Source organism: Rhyacophila brunnea, unplaced genomic scaffold (assembly GCF_057557595.1).
Source record: "Rhyacophila brunnea isolate RB1 unplaced genomic scaffold, BYU_Rbru_1.0 scaffold_11, whole genome shotgun sequence".
NCBI classification, from domain to species: domain Eukaryota; kingdom Metazoa; phylum Arthropoda; class Insecta; order Trichoptera; family Rhyacophilidae; genus Rhyacophila; species Rhyacophila brunnea.
In genome coordinates, this window is record NW_028232763.1 from 40,942,481 (window position 1) to 40,961,578 (window position 19,098).

The 19,098-nt window shown below is 40.6% G+C and overlaps 1 protein-coding gene across 1 annotated transcript in view; it reads right to left on the bottom strand.

Annotated features, from left to right (window-relative positions):
* Positions 1-19,098, bottom strand: part of LOC147078717 (uncharacterized) — an 869,452-nt gene that overhangs the window by 222,892 nt on the left and 627,462 nt on the right. The gene's annotated exons all lie outside the window — the stretch shown is intronic.

Here is a 19,098-nt window from a genome sequence, read left to right on the forward strand (position 1 = left end):
GTATATGTGTGCCGGCCCTTGGTCGATTCGTCCCACTTTCGCTGCCAGGTCTTAATGGCCGCATCGAGCGAGATGAGTCTAATTCTGCGCTCCAATAATGCCACTCCTTCACCAGCTAGCCGAGGGGGGGGACGAGGTGAAAATCACCAACGTTGGCCTCCTCGCCCTTGAGGAGCAATATTGAAGCCCGCTGACCTGAATGTTGAGGTCAAGTGGAAGAATGCCGGTCAGAACCGGGAGCGCGTCAGTTGAGGTAGTACGGTCGGTCTTGGTAATGGACAGAAGAGCGATGCGCTGTCCTCTTAAAAGAGAGATTCTAAGTTTGACACTTTTGGGAATGCGCGGGCACCAAGCGTTGGCGCCGTAGGCGATCTTCAGCGCCCTTACTTTTAAGCCCCATCCTTCACCAGCCATGCGGCCGACCCTCTGGAAGGCCACCCCAGCCTTGTGGACTTGGGTTTCGGCATGGTGTTGGAAATTTAACATTGTGTCCATTTTGACGCCTAGATCGGTGATGATCTTCGACACTTTCACTCTCGTGTCGCCGAATCGGACTGTGGGTGGTCTCGAACAGCTAAGTCGTCTCGGTCCTTTGAGGACAATGGCTTCTGTCTTGGAAGTCGGATAGAAGAAGTTGGATAGTCTAGTTAATCTACCCCAAGCCTCAATTGATGCTAAGGCTTCGCCAACGGTGCTCTCAATCTTCGCCCTGCTGTCGGCCTGGACCAGCAGCAGGGCATCGTCTGCGTAGGCGATGACAGTACAGTCGGTTGGAAGCGGAATTCTAAGGAGATCGTTGAAGAGTACGTTCCAGAGATGGGGTCCGAGGACTGAGCCCTGGGGACATCCCATGCTGGTGTTTCTCTCTATTGTAGTTGATCCAACTCGAAACTCGATCGATCTATTGGTGAAATAACTTTGAATTGACGCGAAAAAATTTCCTGGTAGTCTCTTCAGCCGGAGCTTTTGAAGTATAAGAGGCCAGGACGCACTATCAAACGCACCTGCAATGTCCAGGAAAACTCCTAGGACGTATTTACGGCGGGAATTTTCAGCAATGGCAATCACATTCCTTATGGCGTCGACTGTTGACTTGCCTCTTCTGAATCCAAATTGCTTATTGGAAAGCGGCGAGTGTGTCTCCAGGTGGGCTTCAATCCTGCGGCACAGTAGCTTCTCCAGCACTTTGCCCAGAGCGAGCAGAAGTGTTAGAGGGCGGTAGGCTTTGGGGCTTGACGGTTCTCGGCTGCCAGCTTTGGGGATTACCTTAAGTAAGCCGCTCTTCCACCAGTCGGGGAACGTACCGCTCCTGATGCAGTCACTGAAGGTGGCTGTAATCTCTGGCGCGGCGATGGCCCATGTGTGTTTGACAAGTAAATTGTCAATGCAGTCCGGGCCTGGGGCCTTGCCAGCAATCAACGTGCGTACGATGTGGTTGATCTCCTGTTCGGAAGGCAACGATGATCCGTGTCGATGGGAAGAGAAGCCTCGAAGTGGGCCATCCTCATGGCGTCATCATCCCTGGATTCATCATCCAGGGGGATGAGATCCTCGAGTAGGACCGCAGCCGTTTCAGACTCAGTACTGGTGAATCCGCCACCCGGTTTCTCGGCACAAGAGGCTCGTCGGTCTGAGTCCCAGCCTCAATGCGCGGTATGGAGGACCCCAGGGGTCCGAACCTCCCTCGATGGTGACGAAGTTACGCCAGTAGTCTTTCTTGGCTTGAGTGATTGCTTTCTTGTATTCCATTCTGGTGGATTTGGCCATGGTTGCAAGGGGATCGATGGAGGCAGGTGGTTGCATGCGCAGGCGTGCACGTTGATGGGCCTTGCGTGCTTTTCTGAAAAGGTCACGCAGGCGCGAAACATGCTGCGTCCACCACGGCGACTGGCTTAGTGGCTTGGGCTTGCAGCGTCCGAGTGAAGCTTCGGCTGATCCGGTGATGTCTGCAGTCAGTCGTGAGGCGGCCGAGTGTAGGTCCGGAAAACGGGTTCTAGATGTCCTGTCAAGTTTTTTGGAAAGCACCTCTTCAAACTTATCCCAATTCCCGTCGCGCAATCTAAATCGCGTAGGCGGGGGTGGGGATACGCCAGAGACGCCATCGTGCGAGGAGTCAGCGGCCAGCTCAAAAGTGATCAACCGGTGATCACTCATGGAAGCGCTCTCATGGACTCTCCAGCCGCTGACCCGTCTCGCGACGAACTCAGTGGCCAGGGTGATGTCGATGTGGGTGCTTCCGCGGTTTGCGTGCGACACAAAAGACGGCATGCTGTTGGGGTCGTTGAGGACGACCTGGTTGTGCTGGTGCACCAGCTCCTCGATGACGTCTGCGTCGCACAGGGGGATATCCACGGGCGCCCAGAGGGGGGATTGCGAGGTGGCATCTGCACGGATGATGACATCCCTGCCATCAACTGCGTGTAGGATGCCGTCAAGCACTGATGCCACATGTTCCTTTGTGCTCTTAAAGCTGAAGTAGGTGGAGATAACCACCACGCTGCCCCCTCCGGGAAAGCTCATGTCTGCGCACGCGACTAGCTCAGTTTACAGGTGCGAGAGCGACAGCACGCGAAAGCGGGGGTCAAGAGCAAATACGCAGGCTGAAGTCAAGAGCGAATGCACATCTGTCACTGACGACAAGGCCCGCGCACCCGAGTCCCTTTTCAGTGACCTTGGGGCCCTTTTCAGAGCCCCAGTGGTACGGTTCCTGTACCAGCGCCAGAGACATGCCCGCGGCCTGCATAGTCTCAATCAACTTCTTCGCCGCTTTGCGTCGCTCAGGTTGACGTTCAACCTTGCTGGGCACTCGAGACTGCCGGTGGCATGGTCTGACGGCTGTTTAGGCTTGTGGCAAGCCACGCATTTGGGTGGGTTCCCTTTATTGGGGCAGTCCTCCCGGTCGTGGCCGGAGATGGCGCAGTGGCTGCATGTCGGGGTCTTGGTCGTACACGCTTTGGCCATGTGACCGTAGAGGTGGCATATATTACATTTGACTACCCCAACGTAGTCCCTCAGGGGGATTCCCACACCATATACAGCCTGTCTTCAGCCAAAAGAGCAGACCAGATGGCCGCCGGGGCGAAAACCACAAAGTGGCATCTGCCTGTTCTAGGCCCAGCTTTGTGGCTTAGCCTGATGTGCATATATGCGGATTCTGGCAGGCCTGTCTGCTCCTTGGTGGAGGTGAATATAGCTTCCGGGGGTTGAAGTTCTGTTAATGTCGACGGTAAATAGAAAATGATTAAGCGAGGCTGCTTTTTCCCGGCGAGCTCGGCTCGTAGGGCAACCTCCGAGGTCTCCATGGCTTTTACGAGAGCCTTGGCCTCGTCTTCAGAACGGGGGTGAACAATAACGCCCCCGTTCCTTACATTTCGGATTCCGGTTATTTGGACCCCAAGAGACCTGGGGTTCGACTTGAGGATCTTGAGGATCTCCTTAGTGGTGTCCGATTTCTTCTCCCCAGAGCCGGTCGGGGAGAAAAGAACGCCCGGTCTGGGGGCGAGAGGTAATAGTGACAGAAATTGGCTGTTTGTATTGCCGGGAGCGGGAACTTGAGGGACAGAGGAGGCGATGTGGGGGCGACTCTTCCGGCCGAGGGCTGTGGCCCATGATGTGGTCGCTGGAGAAGATGTCGCAATGTAGTTTGGCGCATTATGTTGGATAGTTTTAAGCGTTTTTGTTAGGGTATGTAGGTCCGAGATGGCCTTCTTCTGTATCTTGAGACCGATCGTCCTATTCTTTAGAAGCCCCTCCAAATGTCTGTTTTTGGCTTCCAGAGCAATGGCTTTCTTCTCGAGTTTGGACATAGCGAGGTTGAGTCGGCCTTGTGCTTCCGACAGGTTAAGGAGTGCGTTGCTGATTCGCTCCTTAGCTTCAGCCTGTTTTCTTCTGAAAGCCACAATCAGATCGTTCATGTTAGCGGATACTTCCTGGTAAATGGGGTCGTATTGGTCAGTGCGTATGTCTCCATAATTGCCGGCCTCCTCGTAATCCTCGCCTGAGATTGAGGAAGAGGAGGAGGAGGAGGCTTCGTCTAGATCTCGCGGATCGGGTTGGTGGTTTTTAGTTTTGTTTTTCTTTGGCTCTGGTTCATTAATTGTGTCCGGGGTGATGTTGGCTGTGATTTTCTTCCGGGTGATTTGGGGGAACGTGTCTTGTTCTTTGCCGAGCGAGATATTGAGATCGGAGCATGGCCAGATGTGGACGCCAGTAGGGATGGGGTAATGGGAGGATCAGGACCTTCCCGAGGAAGTGGTGGGATGCGTTGCATGGCGCAAGGCTCCGGCTAGTATTAGTAGTGAGCAGTAATAAGTCTAGTAAGTGGTCAATATTGGTGACACGGTCGGTAAATTGACGAGTTATCAGTGTCAGTGTTTAACACTTTATTGGAGTAGAAGTGGGAGTTGGTGAGTGGGTAGGCTCAGGCAGGGGTGTCAAACTCGGGAGCCGGGGTCTGGATGGGGTCCCTTGACCTCCGGTCAGGGGAGGTCAAGTTTGGGCCCGCGGTCCAAAAATGGTCCCTGACAAAAAATGGTCAGGGTGCTCAATTGAGGGTATGGCACACCTCAAAGAAGAATGGCCGAGCAGTAATTAGTGAAAATAACTAAAAATAAGATGAAAAATGTTAAGTGCCGTAGGTATTTTATAGTGACAAAAGTTGGAAATATTCCAAGTCCAGATTGGACTTTAAGTAGGTGAATATAATATATGTAAGAAAAACGCTCAGTCTGACGTTTGATGACTCCGTAGTGAAGACAGCGGTGTTTCATGTCGATGACTACTTCTTCTGCGTCCAGCCAATCCAGGCCAAGAAGGATATCAACGTGAAGGCTGTCTAAGGCGAGTGCACGTACCTCAAGGGGATCGTCGCGAAGATGTCCATGTACGATGACTTCACCTCGAGTTGGCAGGGTGTGACCTCCGGTGGCAGTGAGCGATAGCGGTGGTCCGTTTGGGACGAGTGGCGGGCAGATGAGTGCACTTCGCACCAAGGTGTGCGTGGCGCCGCTATCCACGATGGCTTCCAATGCCGTCGGGCATCCGCTGATCCGGAGGGGTATCTTCAGCAGGTGACTCCCGGTTGGACTGGCACCTCGCGACTCCCATGCGCTGAAAATTACCGCGGAAGTCATGTCATGGACGGCCGCATTGTTCTGCAGACCGCTTGGCCTTCTCGCTCCATCGTACTGGTCACCTGAAACGTCATTGACATGGCCAGGATCGGCGGTAATGGTAAGATTATAACAACTGGCATTTGATGAATGTCCCTTAAAATTATCACACGTGGCATTTGAAGAATGTTCATAAAGGTAAATGGTATTGGGCACTTTGTCTAGTGAGGGGCCTCTTGCCATAACCGGGCCTTGCGATGAGGTAAATGGTATTGGGCACTTTGTCTAGTGAGGGGCCTCTTGCCATAACCTGGCCTTGTTCCTCGAGTGCCCGCATCGTGGCTACCTCGGTCGTCTCCGTGAGCTTTGCGGAGAACGCGGGGGCCGCGAGGGCTCTTCATTCTGACTCGCGGGGATTCCTCGGCCTGTATTCGCAGTCCTGGTTTTCGTGAAAGCCGGGACAATGCCAACATTGGCGTTGGCCGGTGGCGTCTCTGATTACCCTCCTTCGCTCCCCCGATGAGTTATGGCCACCACCCCCACGGTGATTTAAACCGCGTGTGCTGGGGCCACTGTCGTCGCGGGTGCGTTCGGGCTGACCGCGGCCCGTCTCTGCTTCCCCCGTCGGAGTGTTGGTTGAGGCTCCCGTGAAGGCTTGAGGGTTTGGTTGGGAGGTGGCGGAGTCATCATTAAGGTTGGGGGGACTTGGGTTAAATTTCGGCGAGCGATGGCTGTCGTCACGGGGTTGTTGGCTTCCTCGGCCGTTGCCCTACTGGCAGGGGCAGTCGCTGCCTTTGCAACAACCGGTTGCTTTTGCGGGAGCCGGCTTTCGGTTGACCGGCGCTAGGTCAAGTACCGGCATTGCGTGCGGCCGGAGTTGTGCGGCGATGGCCAGGAGTTCTTCCAAGGTGGTCCACGGGCGGCGGTCCACTCGGGCCTGGTCACGACCCGTCATCAGGGCATAGAACCCTTCGGCCAAGTCTTCCGATCTTGCTCCAGGTCGCAAGATAGGGGCCAGCTGTCGCTTCTGCATGAGGATGAATGATGGTTAATTTAATTCTACTTGAATAAAAAACAATGAAAGGAATTGCGTGGCTGGACAGTTTAGGGTGGAGATAGGCTGAGGTGTCTTTTTGGGAAAACCGATGCTTTGGTCAGCTGCGTTGCGGTGGTATCCCGGGGGATATCTTCATCTGGTATCAACATGTCAGTTTTTCGGTGGAAAAGTAAATCCAGTATACGGTATTATCAAAATTTATTTGCATTGACTCTGGCAGTTTTATTGCGTCTTCTGGGTTTACATAAACCTGTCTCCGGAAACTTAACATATGTGCATAACCTGGTTCGTTGATATCAGCTCTGATGCTTGTGATACGCGATGTAGTTTTTATGTTTAATTCATTGAGTTTTGATTCCAAAACGCTGTGTGGGATTATAGGACACACATTCGATATTATTATCCTCTTTGATTTGGAGATCAGCGGCAGTGGCGGCCGGTGGTTACCAAAATTGTTTTCATAGGGGGTGCACTAAAAACTTTCTTACCTTATTTAAAAAGAAGATCAATTCGGCGTTGTTTCTGCTTAGCGAACACCTCAATCACTTTCTCATTAAAGTCTGGAACTGATTGTAAAAGTTTTTTCTCGATGCTTAACACAGATATAGACAATTACGTCTGTCCTGGTTCATGGTATTTCTTAAAAACGATTTAATTCTTTTGAAAGTTGAGAAACACCTTTCACTTTCCACAGATGTCATCGGAATTGTACAAATGATTTTTAAAAGTTTAGTACATTGGGAAAATGATGTCATTAAATTATTATTATAAAACAATTGTAAAATAGCTATAGCACCATCCGCGTTTTTAAAATCGTTCCTATTGTAAATTACTGATAATTCGTGTTTAAGTTTAAATTTATCCAAAAAGTCATATGATTCCAGGGTCATTTTAAAATCATTCTCAGGAAAATTAACCCTGTATCCTTCAAAATGTTCACAATAAAAAAGTTTCGCCGCTAGCAAATGTTTATTATATTCTAGCCTATCTTTCATTTGGACTAATATTAAATCACACACATCTTTACACATTTCTATATTGTTTATTCTTTTACTGGGAGGCTCGGATAAACTTTCAAGGGAACTTTTAACATTATTAACAGGCACTTCAAAATCGCAAATAAAACGTTTTATCAATACGGAGTCTAAGTTTCGAGATTGTAATTGTTTAAATAAAATGTCACAATGAGGCATTATCCGCCGAAAAAATGATAGCCAAAACATAAAATGTTCATCTGTGAGATACCGCAGAAGCATACCTGCTTGATTTATTGTATTGCTATCATTTTCACTGTTTAATATTGGTTCCATACAATCCTTAAGTGGTTCGTAATATATGTAAACGGTGTCAACAGTTTTAATGTTTAAATTCCACCTCGTTTGTGGGGCTGATGGAATTTTTTTCTTCACGATCTCAGATAGAAATTTTACTCGTTTTGGGAACCGTGAAAAAAATTTGGAAAACGCTTGTAGATTGGCAAAAAAATTCTGCACTGGCTTGTGTTTTGTTACACTTTTTTCAATTATTAAATTTAGTTGATGTGCATAACAGTGTACATAGTGTGTATGAGGAAATCTTTCTCTTATTTTGGATTGCACACCGTTGATTTTCCCGCTCATTACTGATGCACATCGTAGCACTGCGCGATTAATTTATTTGGAGAAATATTTAAATATGTCAATTCTTCTAAAATTGCTGCTGATAAATCTTCAGCACAGTGTGATTTTGGTGTTAAATATTTCCAAAAGCGCTCATAAACATTTCCTTCCATTCATAACGAATTATTAATACCATTTGCATTACCGTTGACACATCTGTAGTCTCATCAGCTTGTATTGACAAAAATTCAGATTCAGAGATTTGGTTCTTCACCTCATCCCGATAGACTTCAAAAATCGAATCTAAAATATCATTTTGTATTGTTTTTGACGTTCCCTTAAAAACAGTAGATTCTTTCAAATGAGTCTGCATTACAGTGTCAATCTCAGCAACAAAATCAATCAGTCCACGGAATACACCTCGATTTAACGAGTCTTCAGTTTCATCGTGATCGTGTTATGGGTTGGAATTATTAAAAGATATTATTAATTTAATTTAATGTTGTCCTTTATTTCCGGTTAATAACACAAAATCACATAACATATTTATTACTGGTATACTAATATAAGGTTGAATATTACTAGGTACAATATGTCTTTCTTGTGAGAAGTCCGACTGAAGAGTGCTTTATATATTGGAATACTAATAGAAAGGAACAATAAAGATGATGCAACAAACTTAAGAAATGAACAAGATTTAACATGTAAAAGAAACAAAGAACTCATTGTTTCAGCCGGTCGAATCCACTGCTGACTCACTAACAGTTACAATTTTGAATGGCACATAACATCTCCCTTCAAAAGAATAAACTCATGGTACACAATTTTTACCATGACTTTGGTTAAAAGAAATTATAATCATATTAGTACATTGGTTTTTGAAAATTAGATTTTGTTGTGAACAATAGATTGTGATGTGTGACAAATAGATTTAGAACAACTGAAGTCATATTACATATTATATATATATATATATTTTTTTAGATTTAGAAAAACAATAAAATTCTTAATATTAAGTAGTACATAATATAATAATATAAATAATAACATAAACCTTTGAATGAGATTATTTATTGTGAGGGATCTAAATTAGCTTGCTTAATTCTATTTGTGTGAACCTTAACTAACCTATTCTGAACCTTAATTGTAACATTTAACGGACTGTTAGCCTTGACAATTTCGTAAGGTCCTTGGAAGTTAGGAGATAATTTTTTTGATTTATTTATTTTAGAGGCGTTATTGGTTAAATATATTTTATCACCGATTTTAACTGTTCTTGAGGTCTGTTTAAGGTTCTGTCGAGTGATTTTATTTTTCTGACAAGATTCACATTGTTTAATGTAATCTTTGATGTCTTTTTTCATATTCGTCCATTTGTATTTTAGACGTACGCGATTTAAGGTTCTGTGATATCCGGAATGTTCGTTTATGGGAGACTCATGATATTCTTTAAGTATTTGTGGAATTTCATTATGATTAAGGTTAATTATCGTACTTATTTCTGAAGCTATTTCTTTGGATATTGATTTATCATTCGAAATACAGTGTGCAATCGATTGTTTTTGATTTGTAAGAGATTCGTCGGTTTCATTCAAGTTGACATTGACATTTTCATTTTGTTTCTCGATGAAGTCATTGTATGAATACGAAGGATTACACGCTGAAGAATTATTTATGAGAACATTACTTTGATTGTCAATTTGAGACAAAGCGTTAGTATTTGAGTTTGTAAAATCAACGAAACTTTCGTGTTTATTAAATGGTTCCAGAGTTATTTTATTTGATAAGATATTGACTGACTTAATACTGCTGTTGACGATTGTAGCATATACTTTATTTCCTGGAAGTACCTTTGTAAGAGTACGTGATAAGTATACGTCTGGAAGTATTTGGATATTTGGTATAACACCTTCGTTAATTTCAGGATTTCGTACAACTAATTCTATAAGGGTTTTAGATCTAGGCTTTAAAGTATAAATAGGATTGAATTTATTGAATATAGGAATAATTTCATCGTGAATATGTAATGTATTTGTTTCATAGTCAATCTTTGCATTATTATTGACGAAAAAGTCATGACCTAGTAATCCGTCGAAAGGAATATTAGTGACATGGTTTGAAATGACATGGATAGTATGATGAAGTTGCATACATTTTAAAGGAAATGTTATATTAACTGTTCTGATAGTTTTTACTGGATTTGGAGAGTTATCGATACTTTTGAGCATGACAAGTTCAGTTTCATTAACAAGTTCGTTTCCATCTAGGGAACTTATTTTTACTAATGAAATGTCGGCGCCTGTATCAATCAACAATTTTAGATTTTTTTTCTCTGTGTATGGAAATTCAACATACACTGTATTTGGTTCTAATGAAAATATTCTGCCTGAATGCTTTGCACGGACCGGGAGAAGGCAGGTCTCCTGGAGTGCTGGAAGTTGATAATTTTGAGAATTTTGCGAGTTATGAGATTTTTTTGAATTTGTAGAATTTTGTGAATTTTGCGAATTTTGTGGAGATTGATGGAAAGTAGCATTTGGATTTGTTTGATTAGTTTGAAGCTGAGAAGGATTTGAAATATTTTTAAAACGATTATTGTACTGTTGTTTTCTGCACTCTTCGATTAAGTGTCCTGATTTTTTGCAATATCTGCACACTTTATTTACTGAAGTTTTGAACTGATTTATGTTTTGTTTATTGTAATTGAAATGATGCGACTGATTATGATAATTATTTTTAGAGTTTATGTGCATATCTTTGAAATCGTTTAAAATCTTATCCTCGTCTATAGCCACGTTTGCTGCTTCTGTTAATGTTGTTGGTTTAGACAATCGAACTACCATAGACGTTTGAGGATGGATTCCTAGCATGAAAGTATTAAGAGCGCTATCCTCGATTTGTTTAATGCGACCAATTAACACGTCGTCATCCTTGTGTTTAAGTCTAATTGCGTTGATGAGGTTATTTCTGCAATTTTCTACACGCTGAATAAATTTGATAATAGGTTCTTTATAATTCTGTTTGCAATTTCTGAGTTCTAATTCTAATTGAGACGTATGTTTATTTTCACCGTAAGTAGTGTTTAGGAAAGATTTGAAATTTTCATAAGATTCAAATTTATAATTTGAAATTGTATATTTGGCGTTACCTACTACGCAGTGAATCATGTATTTTAACAGGACGGGTTTTAATTCATTCGGACATATCTCAAAAGCTGTATCACAGTCATTAAGAAATGGATAAAGATTTTTCTTTTCTCCATCGAAGGTTGAAATAAATTTCATCAGGGTATCTAAACTTAGTGACGACATTGTATTATTGTAGTGATTGATAATTTTCATATAAATGAAGAATAATTAATTTACCGTTCTGTTGTGGAGAATAAATACCTACACTTTACACTGTCACTGTTACAGACACTAAGCACTTGACACTCGGAGATTATGTTTTGAAGATTTGAAGACTTGTAGATCTGATGGACGCTGGAAGAATATGAAGCTGTAGCTTGAAGCATTTGAAGCTGGAGCTTGAAGAATTGGAGTTGGAGCTTGAAGAATTCGAGATTGGAGTTCGAAGAATTGAAGATTTGAGTTTGTAGAATTGGAGTTGGAGCTTGAAGAATTCGAGATTTGAGTTTGACGAATTCGAGATTGGAGTTTTGATTTTGATGAATTCGAGATTGGAGTTTGAAGAATTGGAGATTATTCGTCGAATTCAGGAATTTGAAGACTCTTGGAGACAGGAGTTTGTTGGACTTCTCTTGTAGATTTGAAGATATAGAAGATTCTTGATTTAATGATTTTGAAGATTTAGGAGAATATACAACTTTATATTATTAAATAGATTTTTAATTTCCGTTCGTTTTTCACAACGATGTACTTTAAAAAAAACAATTAGTTTATACGTAATATTATTATGTGTTTTATTTTTAGGATTCTTGCTATTTTTAAAGAATTTGAATTCACCGTTAATTTATTTCACGTTATTTAGCTTTATCCACACTTCCTGACACCAATTTTATGTTATGGGTTGGAATTATTAAAAGATATTATTAATTTAATTTAATGTTGTCCTTTATTTCCGGTTAATAACACAAAATCACATAACATATTTATTACTGGTATACTAATATAAGGTTGAATATTACTAGGTACAATATGTCTTTCTTGTGAGAAGTCCGACTGAAGAGTGTTTTATATATTGGAATACTAATAGAAAGGAACAATAAAGATGATGCAACAAACTTAAGAAATGAACAAGATTTAACATGTAAAAGAAACAATGAACTCATTGTTTCAGCCGGTCGAATCCACTGCTGACTCACTAACAGTTACAATTTTGAATGGCGCATAACAATCGCGTAGAGCTAATTCAAATGCACCACAAAATTTTACAGTCAATTAACTTTGATAAAATATACCGATTGTTTTCAACATTTTTATTAAATTGTTTAGTTTCAGCACGATACGCAGAATCCAATTGTTGTCTTATATCAACCGAACCCAAAATCGATAAATTTATTATATTATCCAGATGTTTCTGTGAAAAATCATGTTTTTTAACCTTCTCGCCAAAGTGTGTTAAATCATCGACACCTTTCTCTATCCAGTTATAATCTCCTCCAAAAATTAGACAAGGAAAACAAAAAAATGTATTCAATCTCTCACAACCACATAACCATAAAGCCTTGTCATACATTTCCTTTCGAAAAGAACGTGTAAAAACTTTTTGTTTTAATCCACATATTTTTTTAATATTTAATTCAGGCTTCGGTGGACCAGCCTTTTTTATTTTGATTCTTTCTTTGAAGGAACTCTTGTTATGTTTAATATAGTCTACATTTATCGACATCATTTTAAAACACACACTTCACTGATTAAACAATCATATATTATTCATAATTTCTTTTTACGAAGAAAATTATCGAAATAAAGTGATAAACAGAACGTGATCAGATCGTGGCAGCAGAAACTAAACTGAACAGTGAACTGCAATAATTTTTCAAGAACATATAAAAAAAATAATATATACAATATAACTATCGTTTGTTTTACGTATATACTGTCACCGGCTTTTCGTTGGTGAGACGAATTCGGCGGGCCGTGACACTGGGCTTAGGCCAAGAGTGAGGGGCAGGAGACTGAAACACGTATTGTAAGGTCGGCGTTTATTAGTAGAAATACATGCTGATATATATGAGATTAAGAGGGCTAGCACGAGGCGTAGACTCCGGGGCACGAGGCGACAAGCACGTGGTGCCGGCTGGGGCGCAGGCTCGGTGACCACGCGGCAAGCATGGGGCGCAGACTCCCGAGGGCACGAGGCAGCAGCACGGGGGGCAGACTCGGTGGTCACGAGGGGACAGGCACGTGGTGCCGGCGGGGTGCAGGCGCGGTAAGCACGGGGCGCAGACCTTGTGGACAGCGAGGGGCGCAGACTCCCGAGGGGCACGAGGCAGCAGCACGGGGGGGCAGACTCGGCGGCCAAGCGGCAAGCACGGGGCGCAGACTCCCGAGGGCACGAGGCAGCAGCACGGGGCGCAGACTCGGGGCCACGAGGTGACAGGCACGTGATGCCGGCGGGGCGCAGGCTCAAGGGAACTCGGCGGAGAACTGCACGATGTCAATCTCACAAGATGGCGGATACGGCGGTATGGCCAACTCGCGGCGTACCGTTATAGATAACTTGACAAGATGGCGGACGCGGCGATATCCACAACTCACGGCGTACTGCGATAATATCTACTCGACAAGATGGCGCACACGGCAGTATCGGCAACTCGCGGCGTACTAATAGATAACACAAGATGGCGGGACATGGCGAGGTTCGGCAAGGATCTTTCGGGGCGACGGACTAGCGGAAAAGAGGGCGAGACGGCTCCAGCCGGCCGGTTTTATTGTCCACCCACGCGTCAGTGGACGTCTCTATCCTTCCGCGGAACTCTCTCTCTGATGGCGGCGGTTGCGGCCATCCGGTTTCTGTATTGCCATAGTTCGTACCCAGAGAGAACTTATGGCAAAAAAAATGTTGTCATCTAAATGGTATTTGAAATGGCTATTTGACTGAAATGAATTGAATAAAAACAAGTTTAGGGCGGAGGTAGGCTGAGGTGTCCTTTTGGGAAAACCGATGTTTCGGTCAGCTGCGGTAGTATCCCGGGGGATACCTTTATCTGGTATCAATACGTATTTACGTAATACGTGTTTTTCGACGCAGGATATTGAATTATTGACGACAAGGCGCCAGACCCTTCGTCTACAAAATAAAATAAAGTCTAAAAAATTGCGTCGGCAATGAAACTTAGCGCGAGTCAAGTATTGTTAAGCATATGACATCATGTTCACTCACTTGCTAAAAGAACATGGTAACTCAGATATTATTTTTATATAAATTATATTCAAATATTTGCAAATATATAACGATTTAAGGGTCGTAACCATAATATTTATGTTGATTTGTATTCAATATCAGCCTATTTCCAATGAATTTATATGAGATTTAAATAAAAAAAAACAATTTTTTATCAATCCTGCTAAATCTCAGTTACTACATTTTTCCGCGTATTCCTACTGTTTTTTTTTCTGTGTCGAATTTTGTGAACTGGTCGGCGTCCCAGAAAGCAATAAAATCTTGTGTTTTTATGACATGTTTATTAGTTTCACGTATCGGTTTGAACTGTTATTACCCAATGTAATATGAACGGCAAACTAAGATCCATATTTGTGCGTTGACCACGAGCGCTCGATTTCAAGTGACTGTTCACTGAGTACATGCTTTTGGTATAAATTTACATGGATTAAATTACGGTAAACGAGTGATGACTTATGAATAGCATTGTTGCGCATTGAGTGATGTTTAGGAAAAAGCAGTGCAGCGCACATGCATGGTGTTAGAGGAGCCGCCACTGATCAGCGGTCTGATTTCTAGTATGTGGTTTCCAATTTTAACTGTTTCTTGATTTTCTGTTAATTTATCTGCTTGCTCTTGACTACTCAAGTATATAATACTCTTCCCTGGGAAATCCTAGATACATATCTTATATGACATGGACCCACTTTATTCCCGATTGATAGTATGTATTCTCATATGGAGATGCCATCGATAGCATTTAGAACGATGGCTTGCTCCTTCTTCGGAAATTGCATTTTTTGTGCAACTGATGCATACGACATTGTTTGTTGGGTTTCGTTTTGGTGTTCCATTGCTGGCGACGTTGTATTTTTTACAACGTTTTTCTTAGGTCGTATTCTTATTTGTCCGGTACAAATCTTGCAATCGATTTTTAACTAACTTCCCGACTAGCTAGACATTTGAAACTTTTAGAATACATTTTTTTAATACTTTTAGCCATCTTTAAGTAGAATTGAATTCATTTTTAGTTAATTCTGTTTTATATGAAAAGTTATTTCGATACCATTATTGGTTGCTAGGGGTCCTAGCAACTAAATTATTAAATAATATATACGTGCGTTACTATGGAAATCAATATGAAATGACATTTCATTATTCAGTATTTCTATCAAGTACAAATTTTTTGATCGTTTAAGCTAGTCAAGTCAAGTTTATATGATTCAACAGAAAATTTAAAAACGTTGTATATAAAAAGTTCTTTTTAACTTGTAATTATTTGGTTTAGAGTAAGCGCCCCTGTAGTCAGAGACATTTTTCTCATATTTTCGTGTCAAAAGACACGTCTTAACTGTAAACAACTTTGTAACAATTATATTATTACGTCCGCACGCTTAATTGATTATTATTTGTAAACACTCGCTAACTCGTTAGTGAAGACGTCCGACTATCGTCGATCACTCGGGACAACTGTATATTAAATTTATTGATTTTGTCTATTTGTAAATAACATATACAGTATAACCCCTATTTTACGTTTTTTAAGGGACTGAAGAAAAAAACCTAATTGGAGGGAAAATGTAAAAGGGGGGTATTGAAAAAAAGAACATTTAAATTTTATGTTTCTAAAAAAATAACGTTTTAAAAAACAACATTCAAATAAAATTTTTATTGAAAAATCGTTCGAATGTCACGACCCAATCATTGTCAAGCGCGCGTAACTCGCATATTTTGAATATTTCCGACGTAAATCGCGGGAAAGAAAAACGTAAATGCGGGTATTAAATGTACTGAAATACATCGGGACTGAAAAAAATACACGCAATTGCCGGGAAAACGTGAATTCCGGGCACGTAAAAACGAGGTTATACTGTATTACATATCGCACGCAAAAAACATCAAACAGAGAAAATCAGCTTTGAAGTTTTTACCTTTCGCATTTTTGTACTGTGTTTTTGAAATATGTTTAGATATTGAATGAAGTTTTGACTTCAATTTGATGACTTAGAGATATGAAATTTTCGGTACATATACTATGAATGATAGACAATTAAACGTAGTAATTAACTCAAAACACGTAAATTTGGACTTGTGGCGGTTTAGTTGCGAAGGTGCGATATATAGATAGTGTCTATTTGTAAATAACATTACTGATTGTATAATCAGTGTATATAAAACATTAGAGCCAGGAAGAAATAAAATTCCAAAGTATATTGAAACAATCATTTTTTTATTGCTTTCGTATTTCACAGAATATTCAAATATTTTAAAAATAAGAAATGATTGTGAGAATGTACAACACCCAATATTTTGAAACCACTAGAGTAGCTACACACAATAATAGTTTTGATAAAATCCACAGTCGGTGGCCGAACCGTTCTCTGTTTCCGAAATCATCTTGGCTATGCTATGCTCTTGGCTAGGCTATAATCATCTTGACGCCATGGCTAATCATACAGACTACACGAAGTAACCAAACAAACACAACACTAAAATACCTACCCAACAAGGGAAATCATATTGAAAGATATCCTATTATTAACATAGAGTATCAGAATCATAGTTTTGATTTTGAAGTACCATTGTATTTGTAATTTGATATTTTCACCTACTTATGTATATTTGTAATATGTTGAATCTTGTTTTCTAATATTTTGAAATAAATTTAAATTTTACGTATTTCCTTGAATTTTATTATCGTTATAATTTATTATTGTTTTCATATGATGTACATATTCATTTAAGGGGGATCCTTATGCCAACAACGAACCTAGCGGAAAAATACGAAGCTTGCAATTTGAGATTTTTTTTTTGATAATTTACAATTTCAACTGTATTAATTAATAAATATGTAACTGAAAACATTAAAAAGATTTTTTTTTTTAAGTCAAAGATAAACTTATTTATTTGTTACATATTTATGGCATAGATTACGTTATTATTACATTATTTTTATGGTTATATGTATTATTAAAATTTAGTTTAAATTTTCAATTTTTTACGGCTTAGATTTTTGACTAATTCATAGTTTTAATATTTTTTATATTTATTTTAAAAAACATCAATTTTTATAAAAATCCTTGAAATCCTTTTTATTTATATCAGATTAAAGATTAAATTAAATAAAGATTGAGCTTAAATGTATGAAATTTAAGTAAAAAAGGACCACTTTGCATTGCAAGTTCATATGCAAAGAACTAGGTAGGCACTGCAATGATATTTATTTGCCAATTTGTAAGGCATATAAAAATATAATCCATCATAATGAGTAGATAAGGACCCAATAACCGGATGGCTGCCAATGACGTTTTAAGACGCGAACTTTTCCGTGAACGGAGCGCCGCTCATACAAAAATGACTTCTTTGGACGTCCTGCTTTAAGGGGGATTTTACGTAAACGTTTAACGTAAATCAATTATTTTAAACATACAAATATGTTGAACACACAACGACATATATTGGGAATATCGTCACATACTCAGAATTGAAACAGAATTCGTTTTTACCACTTAAAACGTGAATTGATTTTAATTTTTTATTTTTGCAATAAAATTTGTGGCGTGCAAGGTACCGCCATACATACACCTACCGTGACCTACCGGCAGTAAAAAGGTTAATACTCCACTCTGTAAAACCGTTTCGCACCGCACTCAAGTAAGTAATCACAATAAACAAAAAATGGTTGCCGTTGCGTACTTGAATTGAAAATTGAAATGTCAACTAAGCGATCTTAATATTTTACGAGTTTACCAATTTAACCATACTTCTGCATTTGCAATGAAATTTCAAATGTCATAACAGAAAATAGTATGTAAGACTCCTTCTATTTATAGTGCTAACTCTGATGCCTGTATAGTATTGAGATCGCTGTCTTTCTTGCAGTCTAAATAAAATACAAATACCTACACAATAAAAACCATTGGAAAACGAGGGAAAAATAGAAGAAAATACTTACCTATCTAGGAAAATAAATTGGAAATATAATCGTATCGTAGGTAGGTACCTATATATTTATATAAAATTCTGAATGATTTGAAAATAGGTCATAAAATTAGGTTTACCATAATAATTATGAAACTCTAAACCGGGACAGGAATGGGAGATAGGACAGAAATAAATTTAACCACCGAAAATTGTTTTAATATTAAAAGTATATCTTAAGTACAAAAGAAGAATGCAGATGTTTTCTGCTGCAGCAGAAATTTAAATTATTTTGTTTATTTATTGTAACTGTCGTATACTTCTCACTGGAATGAACTTTTTTCAGCACTTCATTTTTATTAATTAAATTTTCTCATAAAAAAAGTTGCACGTAATGCCGAAGTTCAATTTGCAGTACAGTAACGCCCGTACCGTAGACTCCTGCATGCGGCCTCGGTCATCCGACCAAATGTGTTTCATGATCGAGAAAACACGCTCCAAGGCTGCGGACGTTTCTGGTAGACACAAAATGTATTGAATAACTTTTACTAGATTGGGTACATCGATGTGTTGTGTTGCTCTTGAAAATGTTTGAATAATTGGACCCACGTCTTGTCAACATACTTGATTTGGGTCGTCGTTGAACTACACTTATCATTTTTTGATGCAAGAAAAGTTTTTGCGACTGACATCTCATCAAATTGACTGTCAGTATTATTTTTTTGTCGATCATCTGAACTGAATCTATGTGCAATGTTTATAGCTTCAGCAGATCGTTCAATCTCGTCCTATTCCAGTACATGATGAAGTCCAACCCACGCAATGATCTCAGCGCCACCGAAACTATTTTCCCACAGTTTCTGAACAACTGTTTCGTTCCTAGCGGGACAAAGTTACTTACTATCCATTCTTTCCTGAAGATTAGATTTTAATTTTCTTAGTTACAAAACAATGTCTGTGGCGCTTGCTTGACTTTTTTCCATGGGTAGTCTTGTTAAAATTACTCAGCTGTCTAACTGCACTAACCAAAAATATAATTCACTTTCAAAAAAGTCTCGCAATG